Genomic DNA, 13,780 nt, shown 5'->3' with positions numbered 1-13,780 from the left:
GAATAAAAAATGTATGTAGGTATGAAAAGCTTAGACCATTTGCTATTGAAAAACAGCACCAACAAAATTATTCCTTCAACAGTGTTTCACCGACACGAATCTTGGGAGAAAAAAAAAAAAAAAAAAAAACATGATTTTCCCAGGCAATCTTTTTTGAAGATAATTTTTATAGAAGTGTGAAAACTCTTTTTTTTTTCTCTAATTTACTTCACGGTTGCATTGTTTTTTGACCTTAGTATAGGAAAATTGAATGTATAAGGATGACTTAGCATAATTTAGTTTTTTTTTTGCAAAAACATTTTTTAACAGTAAAAAGTTGGTGACCGTTATTTACCCCGGATAAAGAGTGACCCATAATTTCCCCGTGAGACCCTACTTTTTATTCATCAAATTCAATTTCATTTTATTCAGTTCAAAATTTTTTTTGAAACTTGAAGTGGATGACGCTTGATGTTAATACACATTTTTCAAATATTAATTCATTAATGAAATTTAATATTTATTTTGCCACGTAATATTATGATTTTGTCATATGTACCATAGAAATATTTTTTCAATTGTAATTATTTAGTAAAATGTAACGAAATTAAAAAACATTTTTGTTGACCTAAGTAGGAATTGAGTTTAAAAATCATGTTTTTATGTTACCTTTTTTTCGTAAGAAATTTTTAATTCTCCGCTGTTTTATTTTCCATACGAAATTCATCACTTTTGATTCCTGCTCTGGATTTCGTCCAGAACGTTATTTTTTTGTATTTCCTAAATTTTGACTCCTTAATCTCGGTTTCATGCATTGCAGCATGCTAACTTCAAACGCAAAGTAATAGTAAAACAATAACAATTTCACCTATACATGAACTATGTAATTCCTAAGAATCTTTATGATTACCATTTTCATTCATCCAATTGTTACGTTGATTAATAATATTAGGTTGAAAAATGCAGCATTTCTGTTTGCACCCTTCAAAATTTCTGGACCTATATTTATGGCATATAAATAATGTATTACAAAAGATCAATCCGGAAGAATGAATCGAATTTGATTTTCAAATAAAATTATATTGTAAAAATATGCGCAGTTAAAAAGTGCTTAATATAGAGGCAAACTTTTATAGGCATTTTGAAGTCTACCGTACCAAAATCATTTTTTCATTAGACACCCCGATAAATAAAGGAATAGATATTGTTTCTAATTCTATGGACACTCGTAAAAGTAACTTTTGGCTGAAAATCGCACGGACGTAATTCTAAGTGGCTTTAACTAGCTCTATACTTAGGTAGACTTAACTACAGTTTGTTTAACGAGAAAAAAAGGCGTGTCAAGATCAACTAACTTTCCCACTTTAATTTTTTTCCTGTTCTGGTTGCCATGGTTACGGCACTATGAACTTTACCGCCACGTTGCTTTTTCTTATGTTACTTGCTGCGTGCCCGGCGTTGCACGGGCTACTTAAAAAATGAAAGAGATGTCCAATTGATGTTTTTGTATTACTCTGACATCAGTTTCGTAAGCGCTAAGGAGTAAATAAATACGCGTAATGCAAGGTTTGCAAAACATCCATAGAGCATATTTTTGGCAAAAATCTCTTTAACGTAAATCATAGTTATCAATGATACAAATTATGAGTATTTTCAATTGGCACAAAAGATGAAAATAAATGCATTATTAATTATAATCTGTGCTCACGTTAAAATGAATTACATCTGATAGACTATATCTGAAATATTTATGTACAATTACAATCAGCTTTTTACATAAAATGACACACACTTTTTGGTTGATTACGTGAAACTTAAGCACCAAGACTAAATAACTACCAATAAGCATTAATTTAATACCAAGTCATCAGATTCTAATTAAGCTTTAGTTACAATCCTTAAAAACAATCTTTTTTGTTCAACTCTGTCTCACGTAAAGAAATCCAAACAATCTTAATTTAACATGTTCATTTAACGATACGAACTGTATTTCAATAATAGAAACAGGAAGGAAAAAGAGAGTTATTACAATTCGAAAACTCACCCATGTGATGGGAAAAAGTCCAAAGAAATAAACATAATTAGTCGCACAATATGAGGCCGGTGAATGAAAAACTTACACTACACTCAATAAACATAGCTAAAGAAACAACTTTCATATGCTGAAAAGAGTTAAGAACGTTGAAAGTAAAAAATAAAAAAGGACAGACGATAAAATAAAGGCTATGTCCGAATTCAGCAACCAATTTTAAACAAATTTAAAATGAAATTCTACATGGAAACGTTGTTTTAAGATTTGGACAGCAGCCAAAAAAATCTCTTTTAAAACAATTATTAGAATTTGACTTGCTCACGCTTATGCAAAATGGCAACAGGAAAGAAACAAAAATTCCTGAATAACGTTATGTTAATTAACGTTTTAATTAATATCTCCGCTAATTAAAGTCGCACAATTACGAGATTGGTCCTACTGTTTTCTTTGGAAAATTTCGAATTGATCGGTATCTCGTTTGACTCTCGATTCGCAGCGGTTCTCGAGAGGATCGATCTTCAGACAGACAGACAGACGGACGCGAACAGATTTTAATATTATAGTGGATGGATGGATGTGTTCCAGAAGCAACGTGGGAACCATGACAACTAGAAACGGAAAAAGAGGGAAGTTACAGTTGGCTCTCTGTTTAACGACTTTCAAGGGACCCCAAAAAATCGTCCTTAAGTAGAAATCATCTTTAAAAAGAATGCTTTTAACACTATAGGGGATCACTTGGGACAGTGAAAAGCCGTCTTTAAATAGAGAAAGTCGTTAAATAGAGCGTCGTTAAACAGAGACCCTACTGTATTTGGCCTTGACGCGCCGATTCTCGTAACATAGACTATAGTTATGTCTACTTTGATGAAAAATGGTGGCGAAATTTAATCACAAGTCAAGGGAAGCAGATTCCATAAGTGTTTATCAACCTTGGATAAGGTAAGTTTCAGCTTAAGTACATTGAGTTCACCCTCTCTCTACAAACACATCTACCTGCAAAACTTCCTATGAACCTAAGACAGTAAGACAGGGGAGTTAAAAAAGAACATACTTAGTGAATAAACTCAGGGACCGATTTGCACACCTGGGTGCCCCGAGCACTGACAAATATGGTGCCCCCCCCATACAAAAATTTGAAGGTAAGTATTGGATATTATTTTGATAGAAAGAAAACTTTAAAATATCGATTTCATACGAAAAAAGTTAATAATTAAGATGTTTTGCAAAGAAATCATTTAATATAAATCTAACATAAATTTATGGTTTTCATGTAAGAAAATTTTTTACAGTCGCAGATGGAAAAACTATGATACAAATGGTAAAGGTAAATCATAATGTGCTTTCCGCGAATCAATGATTCTTTATATATTTTCTCCTTTGTTTTCTTGTAGTAAATTCATCTATAATGTCCTCATAATCAAGTTTTAGGTCAAACTTCCTTCTATTGATAATAGAGCTAATGAAGATAATTTACTATCAGAAACGAGAGTACGCAAAGGATACTTAGAGAACTTCTTCAATAGTGAAAATGATCATTCTCCACAACAATTGGATAATATGCTTTCTTTTAATAAAAAAATTATCAAATGACAAAAATGTTTTGTTCCCTTTAGTTAGAGGCCCGGAACACTGGTCCCTAAAAAAGGAAATTTGATGACAGAAATTTGGTGCCCCCTTTCCTTTGGTGCCCCGGGCCCGGGCCCCGAATGCCCTGCCGTTAATCAGTCCCTGAATAAACTTAAACTTGAATTAAAATGAGAAAAGCAGATAAAAATTACCTATCGCTTCAAAGAGAATCAAAACGAAAAATGTTTCCCCTTTTTAAATTATCTCACAATACTACAGATACTAGCAAGATAACGAAATACCGATTAGCAGACAATTGAAGAAGCAAATCTGACTAGCAAATTTTAATTGATTAGAGAAGCGTAGGTATCTCTGCACTTACCAGCGTAATCATTCCAAAATCATATTTCGTACGGAGTTACTTCAGGCGCTAATAATGGAGGACTTTCCTTCGCACATGTTGCTCCTATACGACCGCGTTTTGCACAAGCAGAAGTCTCGATTTGCTGTCAAAGATGAGGCTGTCCAGGCAGCCATCCAAAACATGAAAAACGCATATCTCCCGCGCAAAAATTGGCAGAATTCGCAAGAAGTGGTCATCGCCAACTACGACGATGCAGCGCACAGGTGCGCTTATTTGCATAAGTACGCCGTGTGCTACACCAGCATGGTGCACTTTCTTCTACACGTTGCCGTTCCAGCTTGCGATGTCCTGATGGCTTTTCTGGGCACCAAGGAGAACATCAGCATATGCAGTTTAGGCGGAGGTCCTGGAACAGATGTAGTTGCCATACTTGACGTGTTCTACCAATGGTTTAATTTTTCTTATTGCAGCGTTCGAATCGTAGATTATTTGGAACAGTGGGAATACGTGTTTGCTTCTGTCATCAACGAACTTCAGACAGGTTGCTATGGAGACATCGAAGACGCCGTGTTGCCAGAGAATTTTAAATATGAGTATGTCCAGGCGAATTTGCTTGAAGCATTTAGTCCAAGTGTCAAGCACGCAATAATGGAATCCGACTTCGTAAGCATGGTGAAGTTTATATCTGCTGCAGCTTGTTGCAGGACGAGACACATGGTTCTGGTGAGTAAATTTGATGTTGTTTGCTATTATCGCTTTTGAAACATAATTAACACGTTCACTGCCCCTATAAGAACTTAAAGATGATCACCGCAGGTTGTCGAACTTAAACTAAATGAGTTAGTTCTAAGTGCATTAGTAATCTCACCTTTTAAAAGAATAGATTTTAGGAAAAGAGAAAATGATTGTGGAGTAAAACAGTGCAGAGGACACAAACCATTTTTTCTACAAAAAGCTTTTTTTTTTGTTGAAAATAAAGCTCCGGTGTTTGTAATATTGCTCTAAGAAGTCCCGCTCTTTGTTTTGCTGTCATAAAACTTGGGTCTGGGATGTAGAACAGATTTACATTGGCGACGTATTGCGTTTATCGACATTTGATGACATTCTTGAACTGTATAGCAACCTCAGTACTACACGTTCGCTCACAGATATCTAGAAACGACCTATTTTGACGACACCATACACTATTTTGTATTTTTTAAGTAACTTTTAAATAGAACATGCCAATAAATAATATTTAAAGTTCTAAAAACGTGTAAATCCGTCAAAATGACTAAATTAGGTCATTAAAAACAGTTAAAAGTTCCAATAGAATGTATGTAATAATCTGCCATGTCAATAAAACAAGCGGCATTAAAAGTTCCATTGAAATATAGAATAATCCGCCAACTGAATTAAACGATGTTAAAAGTTCCATTAAAATGTAAAAAAAAAAAAAAAATCCTCTAAGTGAATAAAGCAAAACAATAAATAGTATTAAAGTTCCATTAAAATGTGAAATAATCCGTTAATTGAATTAAAAGGATTTAAAAACTCCAACAAAGTGCAAAACAATTCACCAAATAAATAGATCAAGTAATTAAAAATTCCATTTGAATGCAAAATGAGGCGCAAGCATGGCGACGACGTCAACTATTTAGTTTTCTTTTCGCCAAGGTAGAATGTAAACAAGAAAACAAGCACCAAAATGTATTTCTACTAAACGTTTTTACCAAATTTAGTTTATTTACAAATGGGAAAAATCTTAATTAAAATTAAAAATTTGTTTTGTAAACATAAAAAGGGAAAGTTTTACAAATTAGTTTATTAGTTAGTTATCAATTACAAAGAGTTTATTTACAAATGGGAAAAATCTTAATTAAAATTAAAAATTTGTTTTGTAAACATAAAAAGGGAAAGTAATAATGAGATTAGATCTTGAGTAACTTATCTCTAATCATAACAATAAAAGATAAATAATAGATTTTTATCATCATTATTTTGAGCTATCGATGATGAAAAGAATGAAATCGAGGTACAAATTCTATTGTTCTGTGCTTGTTTTGGAAAGGGACAGTTTGAAATTATCAGAGCACTTTCACATTTTTTTTAATTTCAAACACATTTTCTTGTCTTTAAATGTGTTTCTTTTTGTAAAATATACGTTTTAGGAAAATTCGCCGATTGCTTCCCCTCGAGATCCTCTAAAAATTAATTTATTTTTGTTGAACAATCAAATACCACATAGAAACGAGTGTTTAATAAAATACGTTGTCGCACGCATTTCTGAGCCGTTTCTTTCAACATGTTTTACTTATACAGGTAGTTAGTTATCAAAATAATGGAAACACCTGTGAATAAAAGTGACATTTTTGAATGCGCTTCGTAAGCAATAAAGAATAAAACTAGGTGTCTGATTTTTTTTATAAAGAGCAATGAATGTATTCTGGTTGTATGTGGTGACTTAATTGAAGTTCTGGAAGTCTTTGATTTTTTTCAAGCACGTGAAATGTCGGACCTCTCAAATTTTTAAAGAGGCAAAATTGTTGGAGCGCGTCTAGCTGGAGCAAATGTAACTGAAACATCTGAATTTTTTGGCGTTTCTAGAGGTACAGTATCTAAAATCATGCTAGCATACACACATCGCGGTAAGACAAGCTTGGCTAAGCAAAACAGTGGAAGGAAAGAGAAGCTCACGAAAGGAAACCGACGGGTGCTGAAGTGGATTGTATTGTCTTAAAAGTGAACAGCAGCAAAAGTGACCAAAAAACTCAATCGCGATCTGGATTCACCAGTGTGAGTGATTATAGTTAGAAGGGCTCCTTTATAAACAGAACATTTACGGCAGAGTAGCGATTCCAAAATTTTTTTCCCAAGTGTTTCCATTATTTTGATAACTACCTTTAGTTTGCCTCTACGTTACACACACACATGTACGAAACAATGAGCTGAACCATTGGAAGATGTGGTTTAACGATCCCTTAAGGATCATAAGCTTTACGGTAGAGTATGGTCATTTTTTATGCATAAAAATATAACTGGCTACATAAATAACATATCGTCACCTCAGAGCGACAATAAGATATCTTAGTGCTATTTCTGGGATTAGATATCTTACTGTTGATCTGAGGCGACGAAAAAAAAAGGTCAAAAAAGGTTGGATTGGTGAAAATTGTGTCTCGGGATAGCCGTGAGATGTAGAGCTATCAGATACATGAAAATCTTAAACTTTGTTTAATCCTGGGATCCAAGAAGATGAAATTTGCTTCTGTAAAAGCGAAACACAACGTTTTCAAAGCTGTTCATAAATAAAGTTTATTGGTAATATTTTATGTTTTCACACAGGAAATTTTCAACTGCATGCAACCCGGAGCATTTCTACTGTACATCGACAACGCTGCTGGAGGCTTCCTGAAGATGGTACAAAATGTGGCACATCAATACGGCATGATGACAGTCTTCGGGCCAGTTGCACACTTTGAATACAGCAATGAAAATTACTGTATAGAACGTTATGGATATGCCAGTCAGCTCAAAACTAAAGTCTCGATCCAAATATGGATGAAGCCGCTAAGCCAAATATTCGCAGAGCAAGGGATTGAAACCAACCTTTTCCCATCTTACCAACCAAGCTTCTTCAATCAGTCTTCACCTGTAAGGACTACACAACCTGAACTGCCTATCTTCCAATCACTTGAAAGGAATCAACAAGTGTCAAGGCCAGTCATTAATGAGCCCATTCGTGTACAAACTATCAATACGCTTCGCAGAAATGCCCAGTATCAAACTGCTACAGAACAAAATAGGGAAGATGATAAATTAGCATGTTGCACTATAATATAAACTGGTAGTCTCAAACTGGTGCTGCTAATGTTCGTTCCCCGAAAAATGATTTTCGGACCCCGCGAAATGATTTTAATTACACAGTGTACATTCAACAGAAAACGCGTCCCGTAACTTTAGCCTACTAGAAGGGAAGTTGAGACAGAAGGGTATACCGCTATATTTTTAACTAACTGCGCTGGAAACTTCTTGGAAAGTAGTTAGAATGATTTTGTAGGATGTAAGCAAACGAGAGGAACAGTTGTCTACTACAGCTAAAAGGAGTTCCGGTAGTGGGATACGCTATTGGATGTGACTTGGGCTGTAATTGGTTGTAACGTGTGTTTTGAAACTGCTCGATGATCCATTCAAACTAAGTCGAGCAGCATAATACCGCGATTTCTATGTAAATAATTATCTTCTAACGGTAATTAGAATTGGTAAATTTATTTTGATTAAAACCCTTTCATTGTTGTTATAGCTTGATGTGCTTTCTTGCACGAAAGAGATTCCACAGTAGATATTCGGTAAAACTGTCAACGCTGAAGCTCGATCCTCTTTACGAGGTAGAACAGAACGGAAGAGCATCCAATTCTATCTCAAAATATCTGTTTACATGATAGGTTCTGAAAAACGAAATGGTTCAATATGCGGAAATTATTAGAAGGACAAGGAGAAAACTGTTGAAACACAACATGCCAATGGTATTGGCTTAAACTTAAACTTCCCCTCCAGGATTCGATTAGTCAAAGACCTTCTCGATTTCCCAAAAGGGAGTACTAAGAGAAGAATCCAAAATAAAAAGAGAAATACCATCACCACTACCCCGTCAGTCAGTTCACATGAAAATCAAAAATTACAAATGGAAAATTTTAGTAAACAGGTTCTAAACAACAATTTTGGAGGGTTAATACAACAAAAAGACTTTTTCGTCCTCCCAGAGCTTGTAGATCCAATTTATGATATTGGGAGTACGAGTTATAACTATACTCCCATGGATATGGGACATGGATGTTCAATTCTGTGTCTAATGAAGGCAAAGTGTCGTGTCAAAACTGTATGAAATAGGCCGTTAACTGATGTTTTTCTACAGCTGTGCCAGAGAAAAATGGCAGATGAACTGGAAGCAGAAACAGAACACTTTATTTTGCCATGGGTAGGATCAGAGAGGTTTTACTGATAACTGATTCATTAAGTTTTTACTGATATCACCATCTTGCCAATCATACCTACCACAAAAGTAGTACATATTCTGTTTCCATTTCAAGTTCATCCACCCTCTTCGTGTCACAACTTTACCACAGACAGTGTTTACAACAATAAGTCTAAGTGTGAATAAAATATGACAACGTATATAAAGTACAAATGAAGAATGGAAAAAGGTTAAAAATCCAGCAAACAGCTGTTTCGGCACTCTAAAATACAAGTGCCATCATCAGTGCATTAAAAACGAAGACAGGTTCACCCGACTAAAACACAGTCGAGGCGAACAATGGAATGAGAGACGAGTTGTAAACGATATGAGAGCAGTACCGGAAACGATGACGTGAAGGTTACGTCAGAACTCGAGAGGACAGTTGCACTCAAGGAGAAAACGTCACGGACAAGAAATAAACCAAATAACAGACTTCCAAACATTAGGAAAAGGGGGAGTGCTAGAGAAATCATTGACGATTAAATTAGCATTTTTCCATATGTAATATGACTCCCAAAAATCTAAATCATGAATGGACGAACACTCGTGAATAACTTTGGCGGAAGAAAAAATAAAATTATGACCAGAGGACCAACAATGTTGAGCAATAGAGGAGCGTTTGAGATCCTGTTTTTTGACGTAATTTTCGTGTTCTTTTATCCGGAATTTGAGGGATCGTCGAGTCTGCCCAATGTAGGCCAATTTGCACTGGCAGGAAACACTGTAAATGCCCCATTTGTCAAGGTTGTGAACAGGGTGTTTAAGCTGTGAAAATTTTAATTTATTAACAGGAGAAAAAGTGACGGAAAAATGAATTTTTTTAAAGATTTTGGCAATTTGTAGACTGATTTTAGGAAAAAAGGGTAAGACAACGGAACTCGAATAGTTCACAGGAGCAAATGTTTGATTTTTGTTAGTTGAGCTACATAGCTTCTTATAAATGGTATCAATAATATCTGATGTGAATCCCCGATCCACCGCAATACTTCGTAGGTAATTCAGTTCTGATGAATGTTGTTCAAATTCCAATTTACTTTCATCAGAACTGAATTACCTACGAAGTATTGCGGTGGATCGGGGATTCACATCAGATATTATTGATACCATTTATAAGAAGCTATGTAGCTCAACTAACAAAAATCAAACACTTGCTTCTGTGAACTATTCGAGTTCCGTTGTCTTACCCTTTTTTCCTAAAATCAGTCTACAAAAAATCAGTCTACACTCTCAGTACAATTTCTCAATCGAGACTGACTGTTTATGCCGCAGAGGCTATTTATAAATCCTTGAAAAGTTTCCACAATGTTCCATTGAGAAGTTTCGATAACATTCTAAAAATATCTCGTACTTTTCATTCACAAATTTTATCAATGAAAAAATAGGGGGAGAGTATACTTCAGCCGAATGTACGGGGGCTGCATATTCATTACAAGAAACTATTTACAGGTTACGTTGCTACAATAATTTTAGATGAAAGATAATTTAATAAGCGCCAAATTTAGCTAGATTACGACAAATTAATCATAAAAATAATTACTATTTACAGAATTTGTAACAATATAATAAAATGGAATGTGTGTGTGGCGCGCTTCGCGGGGAAACGGTAAGGCCTAGAAAGATGAAATTTGGTATACAGGTGCAGTTTTTGCCAAAGATGTGCACCTCGGGCTTCGATTTTTGATATTTTAATTAGAAAAAAGTTATTTAATTTTTATGGGTTTTTTGGCACTTTTTAGTACTTTTTACCTCACAGACCCCAAACCAATCGCACCACACAAATATTTTTTGTACTATAGTGTAGAAAATTTAATTTTGAATATGATGAATGAACAAATTTTGAAGATTGAGCAATTTTTGTATTTTTTATGACTTTTTGAAAAACCTTTAATTTGAATTTTTTCCTGGGTTTTATTTTTTTCTAATATCATTATGCGAGAAGAATCAAAGACACATCTCTAAAATTTAAGTTGGTAATAGTAAAAACATTTCGCCCTCTTCAGAAAAAACAATTCTTGAAAATACGCAATTGTTTTTTTTTTTTACAATTTTTTAAATGCTGAACACATTATGTCTTTCCACGCATCGGTCGAAAAAAGCGTTCTTCAATCTTTTATGCCTCTGACGTCACTACTTGGATTTCGATTCCATATTTACGATGGAATCTTAATCGCAAACAATGTTAATCTTTTTTTTACTGTATAGTTTACTTCTACATTTTATGACGTGATGACCACGAGTTTTTCCGGTAGCACTTGCTTTCCTTTTTTTTAAATTTAGGGATTGCATTTTTTTTTTCGATCCCCCCCCGCCCCCAAGCTGGACGTTGTGCTGCATCTATATTACGTTACATTTCATAGATGTGCGCATTTAATTCAATAAAAACAGCGAGATATTTTTTTTATTTGTCAAACGCTACTTTTTGCCTACTATTGGGAATTTTGGAGGTAACTTTTTTTTTGCTCTAGTTAAATGCTATTTGCTTATGATTTCATTGTGGAGTGGCTTCACGTTTCTCAATCTCGTCATTATAATAGGTAGATAGCGAGTCACGTGATCCATTGCTTACTGGCGTTTTTTATTTTATTATTTGTTTATTCATATATTTATTTTGAAGACGGTGAATCTTTTCGCATCTTATTGGTGCTTTTTCAGTTTCGATTTATTTATTTACTTCTCGCAATACCTTTTACATTGGATATTCTACCGAGAATTATACGTTTTAAACTTAAGAAGCGGTTGTTATGAATCATATCCATAATTTAAAAGATTTCTTACACCAAAGATATCTAATTGAATTCCTTTGAAATGCGTTTTTCATTTTGTCACTTTTAATTAACAGTTCGTGCCGTAGTTCTTGGTCTAGAAAGGCAACAAAAAGAAAAAAAATGGCATCTGCTTTCTGAAAGTCGGATATTTTCTACATGGTCAAAATGATTAGCACATCTTAAATGTGTAAGTCCGACGAAATTGGATATCAAATATTACCACAACTCCACCACTTTTACAGATTGGAGCGCGGAAAAAAGTAAAAAGCAAGATTCAAAAAAAAAAAAAAAAATAATTTGAATTTTGATATCTTGAATTCAAATTATGTTTTTCGCAATCACGAGTGTGTGTATGTAGGCGTGTGTGTTTGTGTGTGGGGTATGTGTGTTTGTGTGTAGAGGGTATGTGTAGGTATGTGTGTTTGTGTCTGTGTGCTGGCATAAGTGTGTGGGTAGTTGTGTGTATGAATGTGTGTGGGGGTGTATGTGTGTGAAAGCATATTTGTTTGTGTCTGTGTGCAGGGTAGTTGTGTGTATGTTTTTGTGTGTTTGTATGTTTGTGTGTATGTGTAGGTGTCTGTATGTATGCATGAATGTGTGAGTTGTTGTGTGTATGTATGTGTGTATGTTTTGTGTGTATGTGTAGGTGTCTGTATGTATGGGTGTGTGTATGTGTGTAGGTGTCTGTATGTATGCGTGTGGGTAGTTGTGTGTATGTTTTTGTGTGCTTGTATGTTTGTGTGTGTATGTGTAGGTGTCTGTATGTATGCATGAATGTGTGAGTTGTGTGTATGTTTTGTGTGTGCGTATGTGTAGGTGTCTGTATGTATGCGTGTGTGCATGTGTGTAGGTGTCTGTATGTATGCGTGTGTGTATGTGTGTAGGTGTTTGTATGTGTGTAGGTGTTTGTGTGTGTGTGTGCGTGCGTGTGTGTGTAGTTGTGTATGTATGCGCGTCTGAGTAGGACATGGATGCAACCTGGAGACGGCTTTCGCTATAGGAGCAGCACCGTGAGGAGCCGGTCGACGGTGATGGTGCGGAGGGTGGCGGTGGGAAAATAAAATCAAAGGACATCAAAACAGTCAAGTGAGAACAATAAGCAATCGTGATTGCTCAAAAAAAAAAAAAAAAACTGCGGATAATTTTAATGCAATGCAGATTATTTTAGACAAATAGATGGCGACTCCGTTTTGTAGATAAATTTTGTCATTGGCAAATGATATTTCACCGCACAGTGAAACACTTATGAAGTTAGCAATCCAGATTTTTGTGTGTTATCTACCTGTATATGGTCACCCCCCTCCCCCTCTTTGTGAAAATGTTAGCGAGGTAAAAAAGAGGAAAGAAAAAATAAGTTCGTAGGAACAAGCACTTTAAAATTGTCTTTAAAACTGTTGATGCAAATAAATGATGATGATTGAAAATTTGTGACTTAAATTTAAGAGATAAGAATACCGAAAATTATTTTATTTATGACCAACTTTAGGAAAGATTAAGTTCAATAACAAGGAAACGAAAAACAATTGCCAAATTAAAATAGGTTTATTATCCGAAAGAGTAAAAAAATAAATAAAATGAGAATCTTTACAAATGAAGCTTTTTGATCCAAAACAGTGTTATTTGTAAAATATCTTTTGCATCAGAGGGATCTTTTAATTTTTTTTTTTTTTTTGCTCACGGGAGAAAGAAGAGAGATCCTTGGTTTGAACTAGAAAGCAGCCATCACAGGGGAAAATAAGAGTTCGCCACATTGCATCTTCAGTGATCATGTCACAGTCTCTATAAAGTCTTAGTCTGTAAAGTCTCAGTCAGTAGTCAAAGACAGTTGTCGTAGGCATTAGTCTTAGTCAATTGTCTCAGTCAGTAGTCAAAGACAGTTGTCGTAGTCATTAGTCTTAGTCAATTGTCTCAGTCAGTAGTCGTAGTCATTTGTCGTAGTCAGTTGTCTCAGTCAGTTGTCGTAGTCAGTTGTCTCCGTCAGTTGTCATAGTCAGTAGTCATAGTCGCCTGTTGATTTGAGATCTTTGCCTTTTCTTACATTTTAATCCACGCGTCCCAGACGCAATCTGGTTTTTTGT

Source organism: Uloborus diversus, chromosome 2, assembly GCF_026930045.1.
Source record: "Uloborus diversus isolate 005 chromosome 2, Udiv.v.3.1, whole genome shotgun sequence".
Lineage (NCBI taxonomy): Eukaryota > Metazoa > Arthropoda > Arachnida > Araneae > Uloboridae > Uloborus > Uloborus diversus.
This window is presented reverse-complemented; position numbering follows the sequence as displayed.